Here is a 25,456-nt window from a genome sequence, read left to right as displayed (position 1 = left end):
TAATTAGATAGCTCACGTTTCAGTCTGTACTGCAGTTACACCATAAGAAACAAAGGTAGTGGACTTTGACCAGAAAATTTCAGTTTCAGTACCTACAGTTACACATCCCAATTGCATACTGAGGTGCTATACATCTACAGCTGAAGGACTGGAAGTCCTTCCTGATTTTACAAATCAGAATAAAATTACTTAGGTGTTGTCATGGATTTAGGTGCTTGCCTTTGCTTTGAGATGACCTATTAGCCTTTTCAAAGGGAGAATGAGCAGCACTCCACCTTTCCTACTATGTATGAAATACTTACTTACTTAATAATAGAAATGGCTGTGAAGTGGAAGAAAGCCCATGCTGAAGTCCTGAAAGGTTTGTGATGTAGCATTAGCCATTTGTTTAAGACAAGGGCTAGAATACAAAACTGACTGAACAAGGAATGATATTGCCCTTGAAATATGGAAGAACTTCTTTGCTCTTTTCTGCTGGAAAGTATTCTTATCCCTAGTCAACTGCAATTACAGCTCACAAAGACATAGAGTTCCCCTGGCGTTTGGTTTGGAGTCCTTTGTTTGGAGTCTCAGCTGTGGTTCTAAGAAACAAACCCTGCAACACAGGTAAGTCCACAGTTCCCATGTATGGCTTCTCCCAGAGGCAGTTCTCATGTTAAATACTCATGCACAGAGAGTTCATGTTCTATCACAAATGTGAGCACTAACAATCATACAGGAAGAAATCTGCAATGCATTTTCTTTTTGTCTGGCCAAGAACTGTATCTCAGCCTCCAATGGAAGCAGCACTAGCTTTTTGTTTTGCCCAGTCCTGTATAAGAGGTTTTATGGGAAAACAGAAGTCCTGCAACTCTGAGGTCTTTTGTTATAATACAAAATGGTTTAAGGATCAATCTGCAGGCTAAAATAATCTAAATTTTAGTTTGGATATTAGCTGACACAACAGTCTAGATGTGTGGTTACTTAAGGTTACCTATGATTATAATCCTTCTCCTCATCTGCTAGGCATGATAACAGGAAAAATTGTCCCTTTCATCTCTGCATCAGAGAGAAAGAGTGGAACTCACACCATTCTTTCCCTCTTTTGGTAGCTGTACTACACATCTCCTTTTAGTCTTTTGGATGCCACAAGGGACACAAAAAATATTTTGTTGGAGAGAGGGATGGTAACTTTATACAAAGATAGTGGCACATTTTTGAAGAACCTGTGGGAGCAGTGAAATATTTTGAAGAGGTGTACCATCATTGGGAAGGAAAGAAAAAGAGGAGTCAGGTGTTTTATTAATGCTACAGCTTTGTATGGCTCCTTTGTGAAAATAATAGCATGTGTAAGATTCATTCCTATCCTCAGGAGGACATTAGGCAATTGCTTTCCTGCAGCAAGATGACTTTCATGATCTCAACTACTCTCTATATATGCACTCACTATGTTTTATAGTAGTTCAAGAACATTGCTTGTGTTGATTGATTTAATCCTTGCTTTGGTGATAGGAAGGAGCCTATTCATTTACACATGGCACATTAACCTTAGCACTTTGTGTGTGTTTGCCTCCAAAGCAGAGACATCATTCCTCTGATCACAGGCAATGATCAGTGGCTGAACTTCAGAATGGCTTTCAGCACTAGCAGGAAATAAATATAAAACCTAATCCTTCAGTTCTCCCTGTATATTTCTGCAGAGTCAGGGCTCCAGTATGGGGAAAAGAAACCCCATACACTCTTCATGCTCTTTTTACACCCATACACCCATACACTCTTCATGCTCTTTTTGTTAGAGAATTGAAGTAATTAGACTGAAATATTCCCAAAGAACCAGATTTTTTTGTTTAGTATTTTGTTCAATGAAAGTCTTATGGATGTCAATGGAGCAATTTAAATAACATGCTACTTAGATGAACAAAACTGATAGAGTCTGACTCCTAAAGAACATGTTTTAGATATCTCATTATTGTAAAAAAAATATATATAAATAACAACTCATAGAGGGGGTGCCTGAAGAGGGGCACAGTACAGCTGACACATTTGGATACCACCATTCATTTATGTGTTTGAACTGTTCCTTGACAATCATTCCTACAAAAAGACTGCACAAATTGAAAGTCAATAACTGCAGGGCTGGACATGTGGGCAAAGAATATATGATTCAAAGTATGTTTAATATTGGCATATAAGCTTAGTCCAGCTGCAGTTCTTATTCTTACTTACTTAAAATCTTACTTTCTTACTTACAAAAATCTTCCTGCCAGCTGCTGGAGGGTAGCTGGATGCAGTGGGGTGTTTTCTTCACAGGCTACAGTGGTTCCATATTCCCAGGTCCAGACAGTGCTGAGACTGAGGGAGCGTTCCTGATGGCATCAAGTGGCTGAAAGCGCTACCAAGGCAGAAAATAAAACCTGTCCCAGCAGCCACACAAACACAGACAGTGCTCACAGAGGTGACAGACCCTGTGGCCCCTTCTGTCCCTCCCATCTATCTGTAGTCTCCCCCTGGCACTGGTCCCCAGCCCTGTGTGCTCCCCTGACCCACTGTCACTCCAGCCTCCCCTCCTCCACACTCACCTGGAGAGCCCACCCAATCTCTACAGTGAGAAATAAAGTTTAAGGTAAAGATCCAACAGGGGACTTAAGTCAGCCAGGTGTGCTGACCCATGACCAGCCACTTCTGACCTTTTCCCTCTCTTTCCCCCTCTCTACCTCCCTGATTCACATTGATCCATCCTTTGCATTAACTTTGGTCCTTTCCCTAAATATCTCATCTCACATTTCCACAGTACCCTAAATACATTGCAAAATGACTTCTATGTAATACCAAAATTCTCTTCTACCCACATCCCATAATAAACCCCATACCTTTTACAGCAATCACCTGTCAGTTTGCACAGTCTTCTGCAGAGAGTTTCTTTGGTTGGCTCATCTTGCCTCTGACTGATGGAACTTTGGACAAAGATCAACTGACTTCCCCTGAAGATTCTTGATTTTCTACCACTTCTCTGAATCAAGTCTTTTACATTCAAGTCTTTTACAACTCTGCCTTTTCTTGTCACATCTGCTCAATACAGTGCTCTTTGTTCAGACTGAGATGGGAGGTCACCACCCACTTTAGTAGAGAGCTGACTCTACAAGCTGTGTTTTATTAATCTGCTTGTGGTAGCTGGCAATCTTAATGTCAGCAACTGCTTGCACTTATATTATACAGAAAGTTCTAGAAGTGAAAGGAATGAAAAGGACAGATGAGTTTTTATCTTCTGTTATTGAATGTTCCAGGAAATTAAGATTTTACCATCAAAATTTAAGATGTTAGAAACTATGAGAACAGTTTGGTTTAAAGGAAACAAAAGTCAATCTCATAGCTTTTAATTTTGAAACTTAAAACATTAAAAATGGAAGCTCTATTCTCTTATTGCCCATTTTCAAATGCTAAGCATCAAATTACCAATTCACTTATTTTATTATGCTTAAATTTTTAAACTTAATTAATCATTAAATTTGCAAAAGAGTAACCTGGAGTCCTACTAACACAAAATTATTGAGCTTGTGCTCTTCTGAGGACTAACTGGGAAATGAAATAGCAGCTGTAGGACATGCAACAAAATGAGGGTGTAGACAGAATAGAGCAGCAAGAATTAAGAGGTGAGAGTGAACATCTTGAGTCAGCTGCTCCTGCTCCATGCATATGGGGAGGGTCTGGGCACAGGCCAAACACCCAACTCACCTCTGTCCCTCCCCAGTTCATAGCCACACAGCTGTGTACCTGGTTTGGCAAGCAGGGATGGGTCACAGAGCCCACTGGCTATCAGCTGAAAGCAGTAGGTGCCTGCCTGAGTCCTCCCTCCTTAGGGATCACCTGGAAAAAAACAAAGGGATTGCTTCCCTCCAGCTTGCAGGTGGAGGTGAGATCACACAGAGCAGGAACTATTTAAGGGGCTTAAAGCTTTGCTCCCCAGCTCAAGCCCCTTTCTGTTCCTTCAGGTAGGTACTGGAGGGCACAGAGGCTTGCAGGGGGGGGGCTGTTTCATCTCTGATCCATTCAAGCCTTGAGCTAAGGAAATACATATTGTGTTTAGAAATTTGCAGTGTGCCCAACAAGTCCCAGGAGGATGGTAATTTTAAAAGTTTCTGCTAGTTCTAGCTTGATGGGGGAGCTGGTGGAGACCTGCTTGGCACCTTAGCAGCCATGCAGAGTAAAGTGGGGCTTGGCTACTGATGTGAGGAGTGAATATCAATACAAATAAAAAAAGTGTGAAGAAAAAGTACACCATATACCCAACCACAATTTACATTTCAAAAACTGTTTCCCTCTTATACATATACATTCTTCCCTTTTGTAATTTTAAGCTCTCTGGAAAAAAATATAAAGGAAATAAGTTTAGATACAGGTCTGGGTGTGAAGTACTTTCATTCTAAATCCTTTGGGATCATTAATCAATTCTGTAATTTAAAAACAACAGAAAAAACTTTTGGTTCCTTCTGAGACATTTTAAGGTATCAGTATCCTCATCTCATAAAGCATTTGAATGTGTAAGATGCTCAAATATTAAAATTATGAGAAAAGTTTAGAAGTTTATGTTGCCCAAAACTGCTGAACTCAGTAGCAAAATCTACTGCATGTTTTAGATTTTTTTTTCTAAACTATAGGTGAGTAACACAGTTAGTGATGTACCAATATGTTTATTTCTACATCAGTGTGTATGTCGATAATATATAGAACAAAAGATACATCCTTGTCTTCAAAAGAACTTGACACTTCTTTTATTCAGAATAGTTTTCAAATTAAAGCAAGTTTTACTTTGCCAAAAGCAGACTTTTATTGGTTAAAACTTTACAGTTTTGCTAAGCTTATGTTTTATGATTCTGACTGGGAACTATTACATCTTTCCTCAGCATTGCTCCAAGTATGTTTATCCAGGAGCCACAAGAGAATATTCACAGTTCAACAGACATATCCTTCTCACACAAAGACTGTAAATCAAATTAGCCAGGGTCCTTTAAGATTGTAGCTTCATAGAAACACTAACAAACAGCAGGTGATCTTTGCTGTATCCCATGCACTTTCAATAATTTAAGACCAGTAAGTAATTAATAAATCACTAGTTCAGCAAATTTTAACACTGCAGAAAAGGACTAATAATCATGCCATGTAATAAATTAAGCAAGCACTAAACAGCCAGAGAAAACAACTCCAATGGTAAAACCACATAAGGTAGTGTAAACCCATGGAAGGGAGACTAATGACAGGCCTTTGTTATTTTAGTTTAAAGTGATAGAAGAATGACAGATATCTAAGAATGTTGCTGAAGAGATCCCAGGAACAAGACAGAGCTGATTCTACTGCCTTTATTTTTCTAGTAGGGTCTAGGAAAATGAGTTGGTAAAAATTATGCCCAACAGTAAAAAGAGATGCTGAAAAAAGGCTTGGCTGTGGAAAATATGATTTCTATTGCTGCAAAGGATTTTTTTTATTTTTATTTTTTAAATAAGCCTCTGCACATCTTGTTTCCCACCCTGTGCTCAAATGAGAACTGCGTGTTTGTCTTCTTCCATGTACCTTGAAAGCTTTGTCTGGAACCAGAACCACTTTGTATGTATATACAAGTAACTAGATGTGGGACTATGCTAATATTTGGAATCATAGCTAAATCTATGTTCCATTTTGAACTTAAGCCCATATAGTGTTCATGTATATGTGCAACTTATGCAGATATAAATCCACTGAAGGTACAGGTTTTTAGGTAAATCTTTTAGCAGCTGGGATAGAAACTCTGGAACATGCAGGCAAGACCCAAATAAGTGCCCCACTGAAGGCAGACTGGCTTGGGCCATGCTGCCAGTAACTGCTATAGGTCTCTTTGAAGGACTCTTGTAAAACCTCCACAGACTAGTGAGATGGCCTTCTAAATAATTTTAAAATTAGAGGGGATATTTCATTTGCCAGTCCTGAATATAAAGTACATGTCTGCTTTGACTCCACAGAGTGCCTCAAGTCAGTCTGCAGTACATCTGCCTACAGCAGTCAGGGCAGGGGGGGGGATTCCCTGCAGGCTTTACCCAGCAGTGCCTCCAGCCTGGATCCAGAGGGAAAAATCATAAACATGTGGCCAGGGCCCATGGGTACTTTCACAGCCTCCAGAGGTTTAGGGCTTTTCTTCCCTGAATGTGCTCTTGATATTTTTGAACCTGTGTACATTTACCACATGAGATGTCCCATGGGGGGTCATCTAGCCATACACTGCTGGAAGGAACATGACTTTGCTTTGTTTTCAACCTGGTTCTTGCTCGTTTGTTTGATGTCCACTCTTGTGTATTGCAAGAGAGAGTATCTTCGTAATGTCTTACATGATCTTGTGAATCCTTCAAAATTGTTCTTTCCAAGCCTAAAGGGTTCTTGTCTTGGTCTTAATAATTCCAATGTCTTCTTCTAAAGAAGCCATTCCATACTTTTAGGCATGCCATTTTTTTTTTCCCTCTCTGAACTTTCCCAGCTTTGCTCTGTCTTTGGGGAATCAAAACAACATTCAGGATATGATGCATCATGGATTTATACAGAGGTATAATATTTTTGTGGGTTTTTTCCCTATTTTTCCAATAATTCTTAAAATTCCATTTCAATTTTTTTAGTGTCTACTGAAGATTGAAATTATGTTTTCATAGTTTTGTCTATTTTATCTTAAAGGTATTATTTCTTCCACATTCAAAATTAATTTTTTTCCCTGTTGAATATTACATTCCTTTTCATGGAATCTCTCCTGGCGTTTCATTCTCTCTGCTCTTGGCACTCATCTGTTCCAGTCTAAGGGTGTCAATAGAAAACTTTAGACAACATTTTGCCTTAATTTTACAAACTTTGTACAATGTAGATATTAACTAAACTTTGGTTTTCGTTTTGGATTTGAACAGTCTGAGGAAACCCACCTTCAAATTATTTATAAATAAGTCCACATATACTGCACTGAATTGTAATGTCAGGAACATTTGAGAATTTAAAAAAAATAAAGTAGTACCTCAAGGGTCAGATTTTCATCTTGCTATCTGTTCAAGAAAATGTCATAAATGAGAAAAAAATTTAGAAATGTCTATTAGTGTCTATGAGTACAGTTCTGATCTATTGACAGGCAGCATTTATTATTCAAGAATTCTGTGATAGAAAAGCAGAAAACTCCTTCCATTCTCATTCTATCCCTTAAAAAAAAGAAAACCACTCCATTTCTCTTGTGGAATTTCTTTTTCTATTTGAATTTAAATGCAGCAGTAGAAAAATATTTTCCCGAGTAATGAAGCTTGGCAGAATTTCAGAAACCTGGTAAATATTGATTCTATTAAGGTGAAGTTCCAAATAAATTACAGTTGTAACTTTAGAGAGCTTTATGAATTGTTTTAGGAAGAGAAAAGAGAAGAGCAGATTTATTGAAATCATTATTATCATTAAACTGTTTTGAAGCTTGCGATAACTGAAAGCAGAAGAAATGTTTACCTCAGAGAAAAACACAATCAATACTAAGAAAAATATCACGCTTTTCTCTAAAATGCTTCTTTCAAAAAGATTTACCCCTACTTTTTCACAGTCATCTCTTCTCCCAGATGGGGAAAAAGAAAGGGAGGAATACACTACCTTCTCCAAAAGGTACATGTAGATGAGATCATTACTTTGTCATTCTCTGGAGAAATCTGTTCACATTCCTTTGATAAGTAATTTTTTTTAGGAGCCTTTCTCCTTCTGAAATGCTATGATGTACAGGCTTTTAGGCAGAGCTTTTAAGCTAATGATATTGATTTCATTCCATTGACCAAACCTGCCCAAACGACATCAACTCCACCCTGTTATAAAGACATCATTCTGGAGGAGAAATCATAGTTAAATTTTAATAAAGATTTGCCTGCGACAGCAAGAACTGAGTCTAAATTTGAAACTTTTTCTTCCATGTTGAGGAGACTAAAGCTGCTGTCTCCTTTAATTTTCCACCCAAGACTGACATATAGCTTTTATCTCATAAACACCCTCAACTATTTGTTCATAGGGATATTATTTCTTCTGTACATAGACAAATTGATTTCTCAGTATTTCAGTGCAAAAATGTACTCAGGTCATTGTGACTGATGTCAGATTTAGTGAGGTCCAATGGAAATTAAAAAAAACCAAAAACCACCACTACCTTTGTTTCAAGAGTTATACTTTTGGAAAGGTACCACAGCACATTGTATGAATATGAAGCTAGTTTTTGGGCTCAGAAAGATGGATAAAGAACACAGATGAGGATGTTACAGTTGGATCAAATCTTTTTACTCTGGGTGGTTTCATATATCTTGTCATGAGATGTGGATATCTAGGAAAGGGGCCAGTGCCAATACAAGCTGATCTCTAATAGACTTGCAGAAAAGTTTAATTCCTGTGCTGCTGCATCCAGCCTGTTTTGTGTTTCATATTCCCTGATGGGTCTGGGTTTGCTTCCAGCAGTTTTATTATTTTAACACACAACATCCTACAGCAGGGAATTTCAGTTTAATGTAAATTGTGAAAAAAAAAATAAAATCACTTCTAAGTCTGGAGCTTGGTAATTTCACTAGGTACCACATTCCAGTTCTATCATGAGAAGCAGATTCATCATGTGCTCAGTCTCCACACTTCTGATGGTCTCTTCCCAAGCTCAGGAGTCCTAGATTACTTACTTTCATCCGAAAGGGGAGACAGGAAGAGGTTTCATGTATTTTATTGCCCTTCAGTAGCTTTATGCTGCTGCAGTCAGACTGGTACTAAACTTCCAGACTGCTTAACTAAAGCTGGGGTGACTTCACTTCCCAGTCAAACCAAAGACCGCAATACAAAGCTTCTCTGACAAAACAGACTTCCCACACTTCATAATTATCTATTATTGCCCTCCATATGCATTTCAAGATTAAAGTCTTATTTTTTTAAGTAATTTATTCAGCCTTCATTTTTCTAGAGGCATTAAGGCTAAAAATTTGCACCTAGAAGATGAAATTCTAACACATTTTACTTTCAGGAATCTGGTCTGTATGATTAGTACCTGGTTTAAACCTCAATTCCAACTAAGAGCTTCAGGCCACAATTGCACTTTCAAAGTCACTGTGCTAGGACTTGCCAGTTTCAATGAAATGGTTGATGTATGTTTGAAGTTGCAGGTATTAATATGTTTAGTGTTTTTTATGTGCTGGCACTGAAGAGGTAACTGAAATCTGTGTGGCAGTGAGCCAAAATGTTCATAATTCATATAAATAGATTGTTCTTTTCTTAGTCTCTCTGCTCCAATACTAATTAATTGAAAACTGTAATGGATTTATTTTTAAAGCATTGTAAATTAAAATTTTAGAAAATTTCAGACCTGTGAAACTTTGAAATCACAGAGAAATCGCAGCATATTAAATACCTAAATTTCCTTTTTCCTTTTTCTTCTGAAAGTTATTTTGATTGCTATTTTTAGAAAATGTGCTTTGGAATTAAGGCTGAATCCTTTAAAAAATCAAAATGTTCCCTAGGATAAAATCAAAGAGAGTGGTTGAGGGGAGGATGCTGGACAAACAGTCAGTTGTATGCCCTTCACACAGATACAAAACCTGTCCTTCATTACTTTATTGGGTTAATCAGTTGCAGATAAGATAAGGTACCTGCAAAGAGAGGGTCTCCCCTGTATTACAGAGACTCCAAGGTAAATAAAGACTTGGTGACCTTCGGAAAGATTCTGTAAGCCTCAAAGACTTAAAACCGTATGAAACTGTACAGGAGAAAAAAGTTTTGTGAACCAGATAATAACTTTCAGAAGAACAAAATCCCATTCAGCAACTGAAAAGTATTTGAAGCCTGACCAGCAGACAAATTATCTTCACAGGTTCTGGCTGCTCAAAGCTGTCTCCTATGAGTTATTGCACATCACAGACCCTTAAGTCACACCTTGCTCCTCCTCTGTTGAACATCTGTAACCTGAACTTGACCAGAGCATAACTTGGATAAAACTTTTAGTAGGAAAGCATCTAATCTTGACCTACTCTACTGGTTAGACTTGGAAAAAATTGCAGTGGTGATGTGAAAGTTGGGCTGCACAGCTCTGCATCTCCAGCTGTGTTTTTAATGCAGAATCAGATGCTGTACCTCAGTGTGCTAACACAAAGGAGGGAATGGAAAACTGGTAGAAACATGCCTGGTTAATCACTGTCATGTTTAAAGAAGGTTCTTCATTTCCATTTTTATTTTTCCTGGCTCTGGCTACACATGCCAGGCATATGCCTTTCTCAGTAAAAAATGATCATTAGTACTCAATGTGTTGTTAGAAATAATTAAACTTTTTTTTTTTTTTTTTTTTTTTTACTGTATTTTTTTCTATAGTACTAATTGGTTTTGTTCCTTTTTTGGAGTGTGAAACTAACCCACCAAATATTTCTGGTTTATCAGCTATTAATAGAAATTCACAATATTTTGTTAACTGAAACAAGATAAACTGGAAAATGTGTTCTGTAGAGTCTTGTCTGTAAAGCCTTGTGAAGTAGATTTACATACACTAATAATAATTGCTTGTCCAATTTTAAGGTAAACATAGAGACTACAGATCCCATCAGTAAACTGCAAGAATTGTTCTCAATCTGTAATACTCCTAGTGTTTAGATTTAAGAAATGTTTCACCATTTAGATTGTCAAAATCAGATAAATTTAATAACATACCTGTAAATGTCTGCTTTTTTCCTAGACTCAGTATTTGGTGTTCCAGTGAGCACATCTGGGTAGCACTCTGTGAGCCTTGTCCCTCTAGATTGTTAACAAAATTGAGACTGCTCTTTTGAGGCCAGCCCCAGAGAACAATATTTTGAATAAATAAATGCATTCTGAGGCAAAACTTTCTTATTTGTTTTAATCTATAATCTATAACGCTGAGGATGGTGAGAGAAATAGCACCTTCTGTCTTTCTTTTAATGACGCATTTATAAAACACACTTAATTTGAAAAGTTAGAAATTGGAAATTATGACATTTATTGTAGATGCTGTAATAGTAACTTTTCTTCATTTTGGAGGAGACAGATATTCATTTTCAGCTTTCTGAAACACTGATTGTCGAAAAAAAACTGTCTCTCATCCTGCTTCCAAAGAAGTTAAATGTTTGTCTTTGTTCATTAGCAGCGTGACCAGTGATGATCTTACATTTTAAGAATCAAAAAATATTAAGAGGAAAGGTTGAGTGAAAAATTTTCCATTTGATAAAAAGAACAGTCCAACCTTTTCCAAAATATCAAGGAAGATATGCCAGGAGAAACCTTTTGCCAATAGTAAATGCTCTTCAATTTTCTATATACCCCCACTTGTACTGTTTTTAAGTTTGTAGGTAATACAAGAAAGTACTTACTCCAATGTCTTCCTTTGCAGGAATCCAGTAGGTCTCTCAGGACTTGCAAAAAACAAAGCCATCAAAAAAAGAACCTCAGAAAGAGTGGAAAAGAAGCAAATTAAACCTAACCCAGTGTTCGACTGAGTCAGAGGTTCACAAAATTTTCCTAAGATTTGAAGTATACAATTAACTAAGTATGCATTTCCTTAAGAACTCTAAGGACCTGAGCAACATCAATGTGAGTATTGATTTTTTTTATGCTAACATTAAAGAAGGAAACAAGGTGTATCCAATATTGAATACAGAGAAAAATCAATACTACAATTTCAGGGAGATCATCCCCCAAAAGGACAGTTGTATGATATTTAGAACAAACATGATATTTAAACCTCTCAAAAAAGTTCAAATTGCAAAGAACTAAAAATAAGAGAGTGGGTCAACTTCAGAAATGCAACAGTTGTAGACTGCAGTTGGCAACAGATTGTTCATCACTAAGGTGCACAGGAAAAGACTGAAAGAAGTTTGACCCTTATAAGGATAAGAGAAGTAGTTACTTTTTCTTTCTTTTTGATCCAATAGGCAGTGATCTGAAAACCATTGTTGCATTGAACCCCAGAATTGCAGAAACCACTATTTTCAGCTATTTTTAATAGAATGAATACACAATTTATATCCCAAACAAAAGTGATTTAAAATAGGATCTGCATCAGATGTTGTGAACAGAACAACAAAAACAGTTGTCTCTGGAATAAATGGAATGAAACAGATTAAAGAGAGAAAAGATAACTTTTCTAGAAGAACAATGTCTCTGTCATCAGCTGTTACAGGGAGAAAATGTGCAATGACAAGTGATGTATAGCAGGAAATCCAAATGCCTACAGTCTTTTTCCATGGTGTACAAGAGCAGTAGATTCCCTTACATCTTGTTTAAAAGAAGGACTCCGATTTACAATGACTCACATGGTGATTCTTTTCTATGACAGACAAAATAAACCCCAAACTGGAAATAAATGTTTCTCAAGTCAGCTGGGTGGTAGTTTGTCAAGGACTTAAAGGTCATTAATGAGCTATAGAAACATGAATAAGACATATTCCCATTTTGCTCTTCTAATTTTTGTCTTTTCTTCATAATTTGAATACTGTAGTATAAACCTATGGTAATTAAAGCAATTTGTGGTAATTTCTATGCATGTATTAAAATTAGATTTCTTTTTCTCTGATGTCAGAATAATGTTGAAATAACAAATACTAAAAAGGTAAATTACCATAAGGTCTTGATACATCTGCTTTAAGTGATTAAGACACTTCAGAGTGCTTTTTACTTCACCATTCTGTGAAATCTGGGAGTACTGTGGTTTCACAGAATCACAGATGGGTTTGGGTTGGAAGGGACCTTAAAGATGATCTAGTTCCAACCCCCCTGCCATGAAAAGGGGCACCTTCCCCTAGACCAGGTTGTTCTAAACCCAATCTAAACTAGCCTTGAGCACTTCCAGAGAGGAAGCATCTGCAGTTTCCCTGGGCAACCTGTGCCTTTGTGTCACCATCCTCATATAAAACATAATATCTAATCTAAATCTATCTTCTTTCTGTTTGAAATCATTCCCCTTCATCCTATCCCTACATGCCCTTGTAAAAAATCCCTCCACAGATTTTCTGTGGGCCCCTTCAGGTACTTGAAGGCTGCTATAAGGTCTCTCTGGAGCCTTCTCTTCTCTAGACTGAAGAACACCAACTCTCTCAGCCTGGCTTCATTGGAGAGGTACTCCCTCTCATAATGCTCGTGGGCCTCCTCTGGACTCATGTCAAGAGCTTCATGTCTTTCTTGTTTTAGGGGCTCCAGAACTGGACACAGTAGTCCAGATGGGGTCTCATGAGAATGAAGTAGATGAAGAGAGCATCACCTCCTTTGACTTGCTGGTCATGCTTCTTTTGATGCACCCCAGGATGCAGTTGTCTTACAGGCTGCAAGTGCACATTGACAGCTGCTGTTGAGTCTCTCAGAGTTGTTTCCTTAGGTTTCAGTTCTTTAAACTGTCAAATTAAGATCAACATGTTTTCAGCTTCTTGAAAAGTAGTTTAAAAGTTCCTTGTCAGTGCTAGGCTTTCAAAATATATATAGATTGCTAGTAGAAAAAAATTCAGCTCTGTATTCTTCAGGAGTATCTGAGAGTTATGACTATCCCTGGCTGAAAATCCAGATATCTAATGATTCCAGCACCTGAGTATCTCTAATGTCTGGTCAGCAAATCTGGAAGTTCCTACCATTTGCAAAATTATTTTCTAAAGCTTTTATTGGGCTGGGGAGGAAAGTATTTCTTAGGCTAGCGTGACAAACTCAGGTACTGCCCCTTCCTCCACTTGCAAGAGAAGAAAACTCCTTAAAGCAAGCCAGGAGCCCCAGATTCACAAAGTTCTGTGCTTAAGAAGAAGGAATAAAAGGACTCTAGCATCCAGCTACATTTTGTCTCAGTTTCTTAGGAGGACAATAGGTTACCTCTACAGTTTGACCTGTTTACCTTTGGTTATATTAGTGCAGACCAATAGAAGGCTGTTCAAAATGACTGGAAATGCTTGAGCAAGACAGTCATCATCTGGGTGCATTCAGTGTAGAAGATTGCTTGACCAGCATCATACCTGAAGCAGGAAAGAATGCAGAGCAGGTAAATTTGTCCAGCAGCATAAGCAAGCTCATGTCACCACTTTTTACCTCTCATAAATTAATGTGGGATGTAACTGAAGAAGAAATTCAGTGAAAATTTTATGTACCTGGCATTTTTGAGAACAAGCATTTTGTACTCCTTCATTTCTGACAGGCATTTGGCTCAGATACATGCGTTAGGAAAAGTAAAAGTCCATGGAAAGGGAGGCAAAGGGGATTGTTTCCTCATTTCTTTATGTTTTCATGTTTCACTGAACATGGGCACTGCATGGTTTTACTAATAGCGCTCAAGCAGTGTATTAATTATGAAACAGCTGCTCATTATGCTAACAAGGAAAGCAGTCATGACTTCTTTTTTTAAAATCAACTGTAATTTTTTTCTGTTGATACAATAGCCATTGGTAAGGAGGAGTGAAGAGACCTGACTTGACACATTCCTAGCAAACTGGCCATGGGTTCAGGTCTAAGCAAGCAACTTATGCCCGTGCAAATACTATGCCAGTGTCCTTTTTACATGGTTTTCTTTAATTTTATGAAGTTCGTTAATTCCAGTGTATTTTGTAGTAGTCATTAGAAAAGTTTTCAGCAGTCCCTCTTGTCTGTTCATCCTTGCATAAACTGTGAGATGAAGGAATGGCCACAGGTTTCCTTGGCTGCAGAAAGTGAGGAGGTGCAGAAATGCTGACCATATATCAAGTCCAGGCAATTTTCAAATACATTCACTAGTCTCTCTTTATAACAGATAATTATAAAACACCAAACATATGTTAAGCTGCACATAGAATACTATAAGTTTTAAACAAAACTAATCTGTTGCATTTCCACTACTGACTTCCTCACTCTGTGCCTGAGACCTGTGATTGTACTATTTTCGATTTATTGTTTCTTTCATAGAGAAAAAAAAATGAAATCTTGTTGAGAGCTAGCATTATTTTGATATTTAAATTACCACAGCAAAATCTGAGCATATGTGAGCTGCTGTTTGCACAAGAGAAGAGTATTCATCATCCACAAACATTGCTGCACATGACAAACATGGTGCAACTCACTTGAAAATCTTTAGTGCACAGAACTAAAAATTATTCTTTCATCCCAACACCCAATATATTAGAATATTGTGTCTGAAAATATAGCCATTTAAAATGCAGCAATATACTAAGTACTCAAAACTGCAATATCCATAAATCACATCACACTCAAGGAAATCCCAACTTTTCTTCATTCACTTACTTTGTTTACTTATGCTGGGTCTAAATGACAAATAGATTATTTGTTCCACTGGATTGCATACAGAACTCTGACAGAACAAAAGAAAGATGTGATGAGGATTTTTTAATTATTATTTTTAATTTTTTTAAAGTCTATTTTCAAGGATCACTCTGTATTTTAAGAGCTGTAACAAAGAAATTTCTAGAGGTAGCTCTAATATCTTTGGGTTTAATAAAAACAGGAAATTCTGATTTTCCATGTGAGTAAAGTAACAGTAATATCCCAGACTTAAACTTTTAAAACCCCCTATTTCCTTTATGTCTGCATTTATTCTGCATCCAGATTGTTATATTTATCCAGCTAATATCACAATTTTTCTTGTAAAATTAGGTATTCAGCTTGCATTCTGGCTCTTATAAGTGATCAATAAATTCGTGGTGAGGTTGCATAAGTATTTTTCCCAAATGAATCAAGCCCTTGACTGAGAAATTTTAATTGCTATAATTTGAATAACTAATTCCAAGTTCTGAAAATGAGTTGAAGGTAGTATGTGATTAACTGCTGTTAATGAAGCCATTACCTGATTAAGCAACATTTCATGCTTGGAACTGATTATCTCTAAATGCAAATCAAATTGATTTGAATTGTCTTTTTTTTTTTTTTTCCTGGAATTATGTTATATTTTTTTAGTGTTCTGCAACTACTGTTATGCAACATACCTTGCTATTTTTATTCTTCTGGCAATTCTATAAGTTTATATGTCTGATTTGAACTCAGAAAAATTTGAGTCCAAACAAGTAGAATCTCATTCACATGTAAAATCTTTGATTAAAAACTCATTTTTTAGTGAAATTGGAATTAGTCACATTGCAAACAACTATTTACATTGCTTCCCAGAAAATATCCCAAAGTGCAACAAAGATCCTAGTGGCAGTCAAACCATATTATTTCTGGACTTGCAAGTTGCATTGCTTCTTGGAAAACATTAACATGGAGCAAGCAGTCAGTATGAAACATAAATGGACCATTTATTCAAACTAGCACTTTATCAGTCACTAATTCCTATCAAGGCTCAAAAAGAGTTAATATTTTTCCAAAGCATAAGATAACTTGGCTCTCTAAAACCAGACTTCTCAGGGAGCATTATTTGGTTTAGCAGTAGCGGTACAAAAGAAATAGAGAGGCAATTTACAGAAGGCAAGTGGGTGGAGAGCTGAATCACTGGAATGAGTGTGTGTGATGCTGGTTTTTCTAGATGTGTGCAGTGGAGGAAAGACTCATGATCATATCTTTTGATGTGAAAAATGAGATGACTGGAAAGTGACAGATATTGTACCTGTTTGTCTCATCTGTCCCCTTGGGTCAACACTGAATTTTTCTTTCAGTGGCATTCCAGAAAAATCCATCATTTTATAATAACAGTGTTCACATGGTAGATAACCTCCAATTGAAGTGTTATTAATATATAAATACTTTCACAACATAAACCTCCATAGCACAGCATGCTGGATCTTTAAACACCCTTCAGTGACAACAAAAAGCTGTCTGAATTTTGCATGCACTGTTATCACATTATACAACGTATGACAGTGCAGCAAGAGGCTAAAATCATTCAGTAGAGTTTTCAGGAAGTTCACATGAAATACATACATCTTTTCTAGTTTTACCCATATTTTCTCCTTTTCCAAAGCTCCAACATTTTTTTGAACTCAAACTCATATTTTTGAAAGTGTTCTTCATCTTACACTGTTTCTCAGGTAATTGCAAGGTAGGGATGTTTACAGGGGGAGGAACTTCAAACCTTGAAACAAAAAGGCTTCAGCAGCACTAAGCATGAAATTGTATTTTGGAAACTATGAGCTTTCTGGTTCACAAGCCTAAATTGAATTTGCTCTTTTCAGTACAAAGGACACATAATCCTCCGATTATATGGGAAATCTGGTCAAGGATGCAGCAGTATAATGACTGGAGTAAAAAATGACAGATACTGCTAGTTCTGCTCCAAGGTAAACTCTGGGACCTAAGGTAACTATAGGCAACTATTTTCTCCTTCTCGTTTTTTTGTTTGTTTGCTTATTTGTTTGTTTTGTGATTGTTTTTTGGTTTTGGTTTTAGTTGTTGGATTTGGGTTTTTTTCCCCCAGGAATATTAAAATACAAAATACATATCTGTGTGTCTATTTATGACCTGCTAAACTTCAAGGAGGAGAAGCTGGCAAATCTTTTGGTCTTTTTCATTAGGAGCTAATTGGATGACCTAATAGGCTTTCTCCAACCTTCAGATCAATGAATATATGAATAATTTTGTACTTGACAGATATATTAGTATTTAATTCATTAACATTAGTGGGGCCTAATCACAACATTAGTATTGACGGTGAGAGAGAAATACAGTCCAGGACCTCAGCCAATTTACTCCAGTGCTGCCCAATTCAGGACACTGTTCTCTCAGAGGTACTGGTGCCAGGTAACACAGAAGTCGCTGCCTGGGTATATTTCTGAAACAGAATGGGCATAATCAAAGAAGTAACTCCAGACTTATATTGGGACAACTGAGAGGAAAATATGTCCTTTTCTACAATTGAAAACACAGGTGAATAATTCAGAACAAATAATTTATTAATTTGTCATATTTTATCTCTTTTTCTGTCCAAGGGTTGTCCATATACAGGTCATTATTTTCTCCAATGTATTCATTATTCTCTGTTATTTCTCTGAGGAAACTGTCTATTAGAAGTTTATTGCAAGCATCCATTATTCGAAATCTGTGCTGTTCATCTTGGCAATGTGTCACTTACTGAATTTTTTTATGCATGCTTGCTGATTGGTTGAACATAATTCTTAAATTTCTATTGTAAACCATGACTTGGAAACTTACCTTCCATGCTTACTATTAAATATAATTTATGAGGTTTTGTAATGATAAATAAAACAAATTCTTACAAGATCCATAAATATTCAAATGAATGGGTGCAGCCATTTTATATTTCTTAAAGTATTTGATGTATTCTTATTGAAAATTTTTAGGAGCTAGCATTTGTAAAACCCATTAGATTTTTTTTTTTCTTCTCTAGCTTCATCTTGAACCTGCAATTGAAATGTAAACAGCCCTAGTGAAAAGTCAGTCATATGTCAGAGATGCTCCACAGCAGCTGAGACAAAAGGAGAGACTAGGATAATGGTATATTCTTCATATAACTAGAACATTGGTACAGCACTTTTACCATTGACTTGGCATAATTTATCACTTAAGCTACATATCTGTGAAGACATTCTATTTACACAAAGCCAGACTCTATGTTCATCAAGGTTATATACAGAGGCTTTTGCACAATTCTAATGTTCATTTTTTGACATCACTTGGAAAATTGTCAGTAATGTAGGAAATGATGCACATTTTTTTTTGTCTCTGACACTGGCCAACACATGAGATTTCTGAAGGTGAAGGAAGCCTGTGTTATCACACATGATGAGCAGTCCTTTCTATCCCCTCCTACTTTGCAACAGACACTGCTCAGTGTCAAAGCCTTATTTCACTCACTGCTATGAAATTTATATTACAATAAGCTCTAAATCTTGAAGGAAACATTTGCATTTTCAGCTAGTGGCAGAGAAAGAGTTTGTAAGGCTTCATTGAAGACAAATTGAGGAGAAGCATCCCAGCAAGATATGCTTGTAGAGTTTAATAATCACTAGGATTAAATGTTTTCCTTTAATTTTCTCTCATTCTTCTAAAATTATTTCTTCTGGAATAGCTTGATTCCATAATTTTTCTCTGCCGTATCTATAAAAATTTTCACAATTTCCTTTTGTTATTAACAAAAATCATGTCCTAATCTGGAGTTAATGTGAAAGTTTTCTCATTCCAACTTCTTTTCTGATGTCATACTCATACACTGCATACTGGGTTGTACCCTCAGAATTCCTTAAGATGCTTCTCTGTTCTGCTGGATTTCAACAGGGACCCAGGAAAAGCACTGGGTTGGTGGCCTCTTTACTCTAATTTCTGGGTGTTCCAAATTATTTTTCCCTACTTACAGAATGATCACTTGGTGTGAGGCTGGGCTGTCTGGCAGAGTATGAAAAACTGAATAAGTGTTGTGATCACATGCAATTAACCTGCATTATGTGATCCTTGAGGGTCAAGCAATCAAAATTGCATCTCCTACAAGGTACTATTTTTATTGATGTCCATCAGTACTTGATATTTAGTCTTGTATTTCTTGTATAATCTGAAGTTATTTTTGTACAAATGTTGTATAAAATACCTTATGGTTTTGACTATGCATGGAAATTGCTTCTTGCAAGTATTTGCTTAAACTTTCTTTTCAGGCAATTAAAAATACAACTGAATCTCTATATGCCCTGTCATTGTAAATGTAGGGAGGGAATTCTCTGAGGAAAAAGCTGCTATAAATAGGATATGTGAATCAGCACAAAAAGGCTTTTTCTGTCATGGCATATTCTATTACTATGCTTATCATACCCAGCAGTGAAACAGAAGAAGGGAGAATTCCTGGTTTATTGAAAAATCAGTAAACCCAATGTGTCATTTCCCAAAGACACATTGTTATATGTTTTCAAAGAGTTAAGGAGAATCTGGCTTTCTGTTCAAAGTCACTGAAGTTCCTGGTGAACGCACATATGCTAATCAATACACACCTGAGATATCTCATTGCAAAAAGTTGCATAAATTATGTGCATAAATATTTCCTGGATGGGAACTGTAGTTGTAAAGAAAGAAGTCAGTTGCACAGTAAGAGTAACGCTCATCCTGGAGCAATTAATCAGCTTCAGAAAGTCAACTCTGTCTAAAACCTGTTTCCCTGAGTCCTCTCATTTGTGAACATATATTGGCAGAAGTAGAAAGAACTGAAAAATTAGACACCACATAAAAAATATTTACCATTGAAGAAAAGGTCTGTATACCAAGCCCTTTAAATTCTGTATTAAATATATACATTCAATGTAAGTATGTTACAGAGATGTACTATTTCTAATTACCCTTGCTAAATTGAATCGATTCTGATGAAAACTTAATTATAAATATCTTCGCTTTTAATACAAAAACTGATGTGCCTATCTAGAAAAAAATAAAATAATTTGACTCAAGGAGAAAATGAAGAAGGAAAAAATCAGCTTTTAGCTGAGATTTGAAGACAAACAAAGCTAATAAGCTGAAGAGCTTGTTTCTTCTCATCCTTTTTTCCATTTTCTTCTATACAAATTTTCTACCAATTGCAACACCCTAATCCTTCTCCCATCTGCACTGTCCCTCTGATCTCAGTTTTCTCCTCAAGCTGCAGCTCCCTATGGCTGGAGGCCTGATCCAGGGACTGGGGAATTCCTGGTGAACTACAACCAGCTCCAGCTACCCACTTCTGCTGTTAGAAGCAACCATGGGGTTCAACACTACTAGCAGCCCCTGGGCATCCACAGAGACTCCTTGAGTTGTGCTGGGCAAGTTACTTATAAAGACCCCTTCTCTGGAGATATTAAAAACTCACCCAAGTGCAATCCTGTGTCATGTGCTCTGGGTGATCCTGCTTTAGTGGGAGAGTTGGACTAGGTGATCTCTGGAGGTCCCTTCCAACTCTGACAATTCTGTGATTCTATCTCATTAAATTAATTACATAGGGGATTACCTCAGTGACTAATTCTTAGTACAGAAAGAGGATTTCCTGCCCTTCCCTTTGATTTTATTTGGGATGAGGATTGCTCTATGAGGTTGAAAATTGCCAAATTGCATATGCTTGTATTGTGCAATTCTTTTGTGTAGTCTTGTCAAAGGAGTAAAGAAACCATTTTCAGCTGTGTAAGGTTTAGGGTTAAAAGTTAATATATTCATAAAGAGCAGTGACAAGCTTCTAATGAAACAGGTTATATCTTGTCATAATCAATATACAAAATTGTTCTAACATGCCACTTTTTCTCACCGTCTTGGCTGAGCTGCCGCAGGATTTTACTGGATAGCAAACCCTTTGATAAAACTCTGTATTCAGATCTTTTTTGCTCTTTATGCCTTGTCTTTCAACCTCTGCATCTCTTTTTCACTCTGTTGCCCAGTCTCCCATGTCCCATTTTCCATGGTTCCTCACATCTCTTATGCGGTTCCCGCCCCCACCATCACCCTATTGTTAGGCTGCAGTCGCTGGGTCTTCCATTCCTGCTGGTCTCTGTGAAGTCCTTCCCTTTCAGCTGTCATTTTCAGCACTCTCTCCTTCACTAGAAGCTATTTTTTTCCCCTTCAGTCTCTTTTGCTCTCAGTGAAGTCAGCTGTTTCATCTCTCTTATCTGGTCAGCTCCCCACTCAGAAGAGCTGTCTCAATTCTCACTCCCGCAAAGTCTTCTGAAGGAACAAGCTCAAACAATGATCTGGTGTGCTCTGCTCTTATGCCCACCTCTCCCCCCCAAAAAACAGCTGCTTTCATTCTACCTATATATTGATTTTAACCAGAGAACGATTCTCTCCTGCTAACAGACTCAACTGATGCACACCTCTCATGGCCCTGATTGTCCCAGCCAGTTTCAGGGACACAGAGCCATGGTTTCACTGGCGCAAATGCTTAGATGTTTATGAAATGGGGTTAGTAACTATCACTTAAATATTATTGGTTGTTGTTACTACTAATATCATGGTTATCTCAAGACTTACTTCCCAGCCAGAGGTATTGTTTGCTACAAACTAAAACAGAGCAAAAAGGCATTTTGTGTGTCTCTAGAAAATGCATACAAAAAAATGTCATAAAATGTAACAAAACACCTTAAATATGGCATAAACTCTATGATGAGTCTTAAACAGAAATAAGCATAAGGAGCTTTGCAGCAAAAAAAAAGAATTTTATATTTTAGTTTCATAGGTATTTATAGCTCTGCTTTTCAAGAAGACTATTTTACGGCATTTTGCTTGCAGTTTTTCTGTGGAATACATATTATATTTAATTTATTTCTCTAAAAAGATCAATACCAGTAATTGTAATCCCAGGACAATACCAAATCAATACCAAAAAAATCAGCCACAAATAAAAAATCAAATACTAATTTCTAATTTGTTAGCTATACACTATTATATATAGTTTTAGTAATGAAGAATGTAGGATGAGTGCAAATATAAAACCTGAAGTAATAGACACACTTCACAGATATCCAAAAATTTCAAAGACCGTTGCAATTGCTTTGATCTGCAAACTGTGTTAGAAACCTCACATCCAAATTCCCCACATTCTTCCTCAGAAGAGGACAAAAATATGAGTTGTCTAAGCAGATCTGTACTGCTTTTCTTAACTAAGTAAAATGATACATAGACACCTGGGATGTATTTATCTCCTTTTAAGTTCAGAAACCCGTAAAAACCTTTGTACTGGGATTACAGCTGTCAAGAATAAGAAAATTCTAATGCATACATGAACAGGAGATTGTGACTTTTGGGCTTTGTTGTGAGTTGAATTTGAAATGAGAATTTTGAAACAGTTCAGTAAGAAAGGATTTTTTAAGTTACAGGGCATATTTTTGTTTCAGTGGCACCAAGTTTTCTTACTTGTTCAATTATTCATTTTATACATTAAATGATACAAAAAATATATAGTGAAAATGTAACAGTAGAGTATCCTTGTAGTTTAAGAATTTTCTTGTTTAAAAGTCTATTTTAGCAAAATATACATATTTACAAAGTGTTTTCCTTCCATAGAACACATCTTTTAAAGAAGAATTTGTGGGTCTTAAATTGGCTTTTTGTTTTCAATCTGAAAATTTCTCCAGATTTGAAAAGGTACTGAAATATACCTTTATGCCAGTCATTAAAAGAGCAGGGGCAGTCTAACTTCAGTTTATTCCTTTCTAAGAAAAAAAATTATGTGTTTCAGGGGGCTAGATATAATAAAGAGTATGATGGGGCTAAATCCTAATGGCTAACCTGCACTGGAATTCTTCCAAGAAAAAAACACCAGTGTTGCTCAGTATATGCATACAAGCCAAGGACTCGTTATTCAGGTATATATGTGCACAGAATTATAATAATGCCATGTGTAGAGATTCTATAAGCATTATCTTGAAAAAAAAACCACCTAAATTAATAAAACTGGAAGGATTTTAAAAGTACAAGTGATATGTAGAACATACTCCATTGTAGGGAACTTGCCCTGCTAAATAAGAATAATTTTTTCATTTGGTCATAAACTGAATTGAAAATGCAGAACAACCCATTTTCAAACTAAAATCAACTTATATTCCCAAAGTATATTATGACACAGTTGAATATTTCATAGCAAATGAAGTAACTGGGTGTCAGCTAGTTTTAGTGTATTGTTTGTGAGATACCTTTAACACTGTCATATCTCAATATGTGTTTTTAATATGACAAAAAGCAAAAATCCTTTCAGTTAAAACTATGAATGAATAATGAGGGTTTTTTTAGAACTTTCCATAATTAGAATATTTGAATCAAACAACAATGATTAAAAAATTAAAAAAAGAATTTATTATGTATCCTATCTTTAATAAGAAAACACTAATATTAACACAGACACTGGCACCTCTGTGTCATTTTCTCTCCAAAACCCTACTTTTCCAGTTCTACAGAACTCAAGATTTTCACTTTTGTTTTTTTCTATTGATACGGGCAGCCTGTGTTTTATTAAATGCCTTGAGAATTTTTAGATTGACTTACTATGGAAAGGTTATTTCAATTCCTGAAATTTGATAAGTTTCAAGCTTTCAGAATGCATTGATATGTAAATGAGGAAGTTGTTAGTTAGGAGGGGTTGTGAGAGGGGCACTGTCCTGGCGGGATGGTTGGAGGGGTGAGGGGAAGAACAGGGGACGGTGCCATACAGAAGGGAGAAGGAATGGCAGAAGAGATGGGACAGAGGCAGTCACCAGGGACAAGTCCTAGCCCCTCAGATGAGTTGTGTTGAGGAGCTGAGAAAATTCAAAGGTGGAGAGCAAGACCTCCTTCCTTGGCTCTAGCCCTCTCAGCCCCACCAGTTCCTCCTTCAGCTCTCACTTCCAGTCGCACAGAACTTTCATTTAGTTCATCTTCACACCAATTTCGAGGTGTTCTCTGGGCTCTGGACAGTCCCATCAGGCAACAACCAAAGGCTTTGCCACATTAGGCTGCTCACAAGATTAATACTGTCCCTGCCATGTAGCACTCAGATTTATTTAACCATACTGGTGGAAAATTCAAGACAAAGAGGCAAACTGTTGCTTTTTCTGCTCAGAACCTAAAAATGCTGCAAAAAACAATACCAGTTTATTTGTGCATGGTATGGTTTGATGTCCTTGTCCTTTGGTTAAGATACAGATTTGCAAAATAGCTTGGTGACTACCTAACACCACAAATTTAGCACAATACAATAAGTGATTTCCATATGCATCATAGAAACTGCTGTATGAACCGCCAGTATCTTACACTAAATTCTATCAATTCGTGGTTGTTGACTTGGGTTTTCTTTTCTTTCCATTTGCTGCACAGTCTCAGCAGTGTCTGAACGCTGTGAGTGTCACAGTCACATCAGGCAAAAGTGAGCATCCCAGGGAAGGTGTCAACTGAGGATTGATTCCCAGGTCATCAAGTTCAACAGCCCTTATTCTAAGCATCTAAAAGAAATGACCTGTAAAGCTGGAAAGAGACCAAATACCATTTTCTTCAGGCTGGGATCAATGCCTAACTAGGTTGGACTCTTTCAGGAACAGCAGACATTGATCAGTACAGTTCTTGCAAAAGTTGTGAGACACGGTACCAGATGTATTAGAAATGATGAGAAAATCAATTGAGCTCTATTACAGTTTACTGATTCCCATGGTGGAGGGAAGTAGTGTAAGTCCTATATATTCTGGAACAAAGATTTCTAAAGTAGATATGGCCCTAGCTCAGCGAATGATATGTGGTTTTGGAGGTAACAATATGGGGAGTTGTAGTTCATATAAACAACTCATATCTTTGATCACAACAGCATTTTGGGACGTGCTAGCAGTACAGTATACCATGGCTATCTTGGAGAAAGGGCTGCCCCAAAAGTCACGATTTTAATCTCAGCCACAAATAGTGGTACTAGTTTCACATAAATTTCCAGTTTTTAGCAGTTTATTTAAATGCCTGCCTTGGAGAAGCATGCTTATACTAACAGGTCTGAGTCTAACTTTGCACCTCTCTGAAAAAAGTTTTCTGAAAAAACAGCAATAAAAGCTTTCTTAACTAAGGAAACATAGCATTCTCACAGAATATTGCTATGAGAAATATAAGAAAGAGGAAAGAAATAATA

This window comes from Heliangelus exortis, chromosome 4 (genome assembly GCF_036169615.1).
Source record: "Heliangelus exortis chromosome 4, bHelExo1.hap1, whole genome shotgun sequence".
Classification (NCBI taxonomy): Eukaryota; Metazoa; Chordata; class Aves; order Apodiformes; family Trochilidae; genus Heliangelus; species Heliangelus exortis.
Note: the sequence above shows the minus strand (reverse complement) of the source record.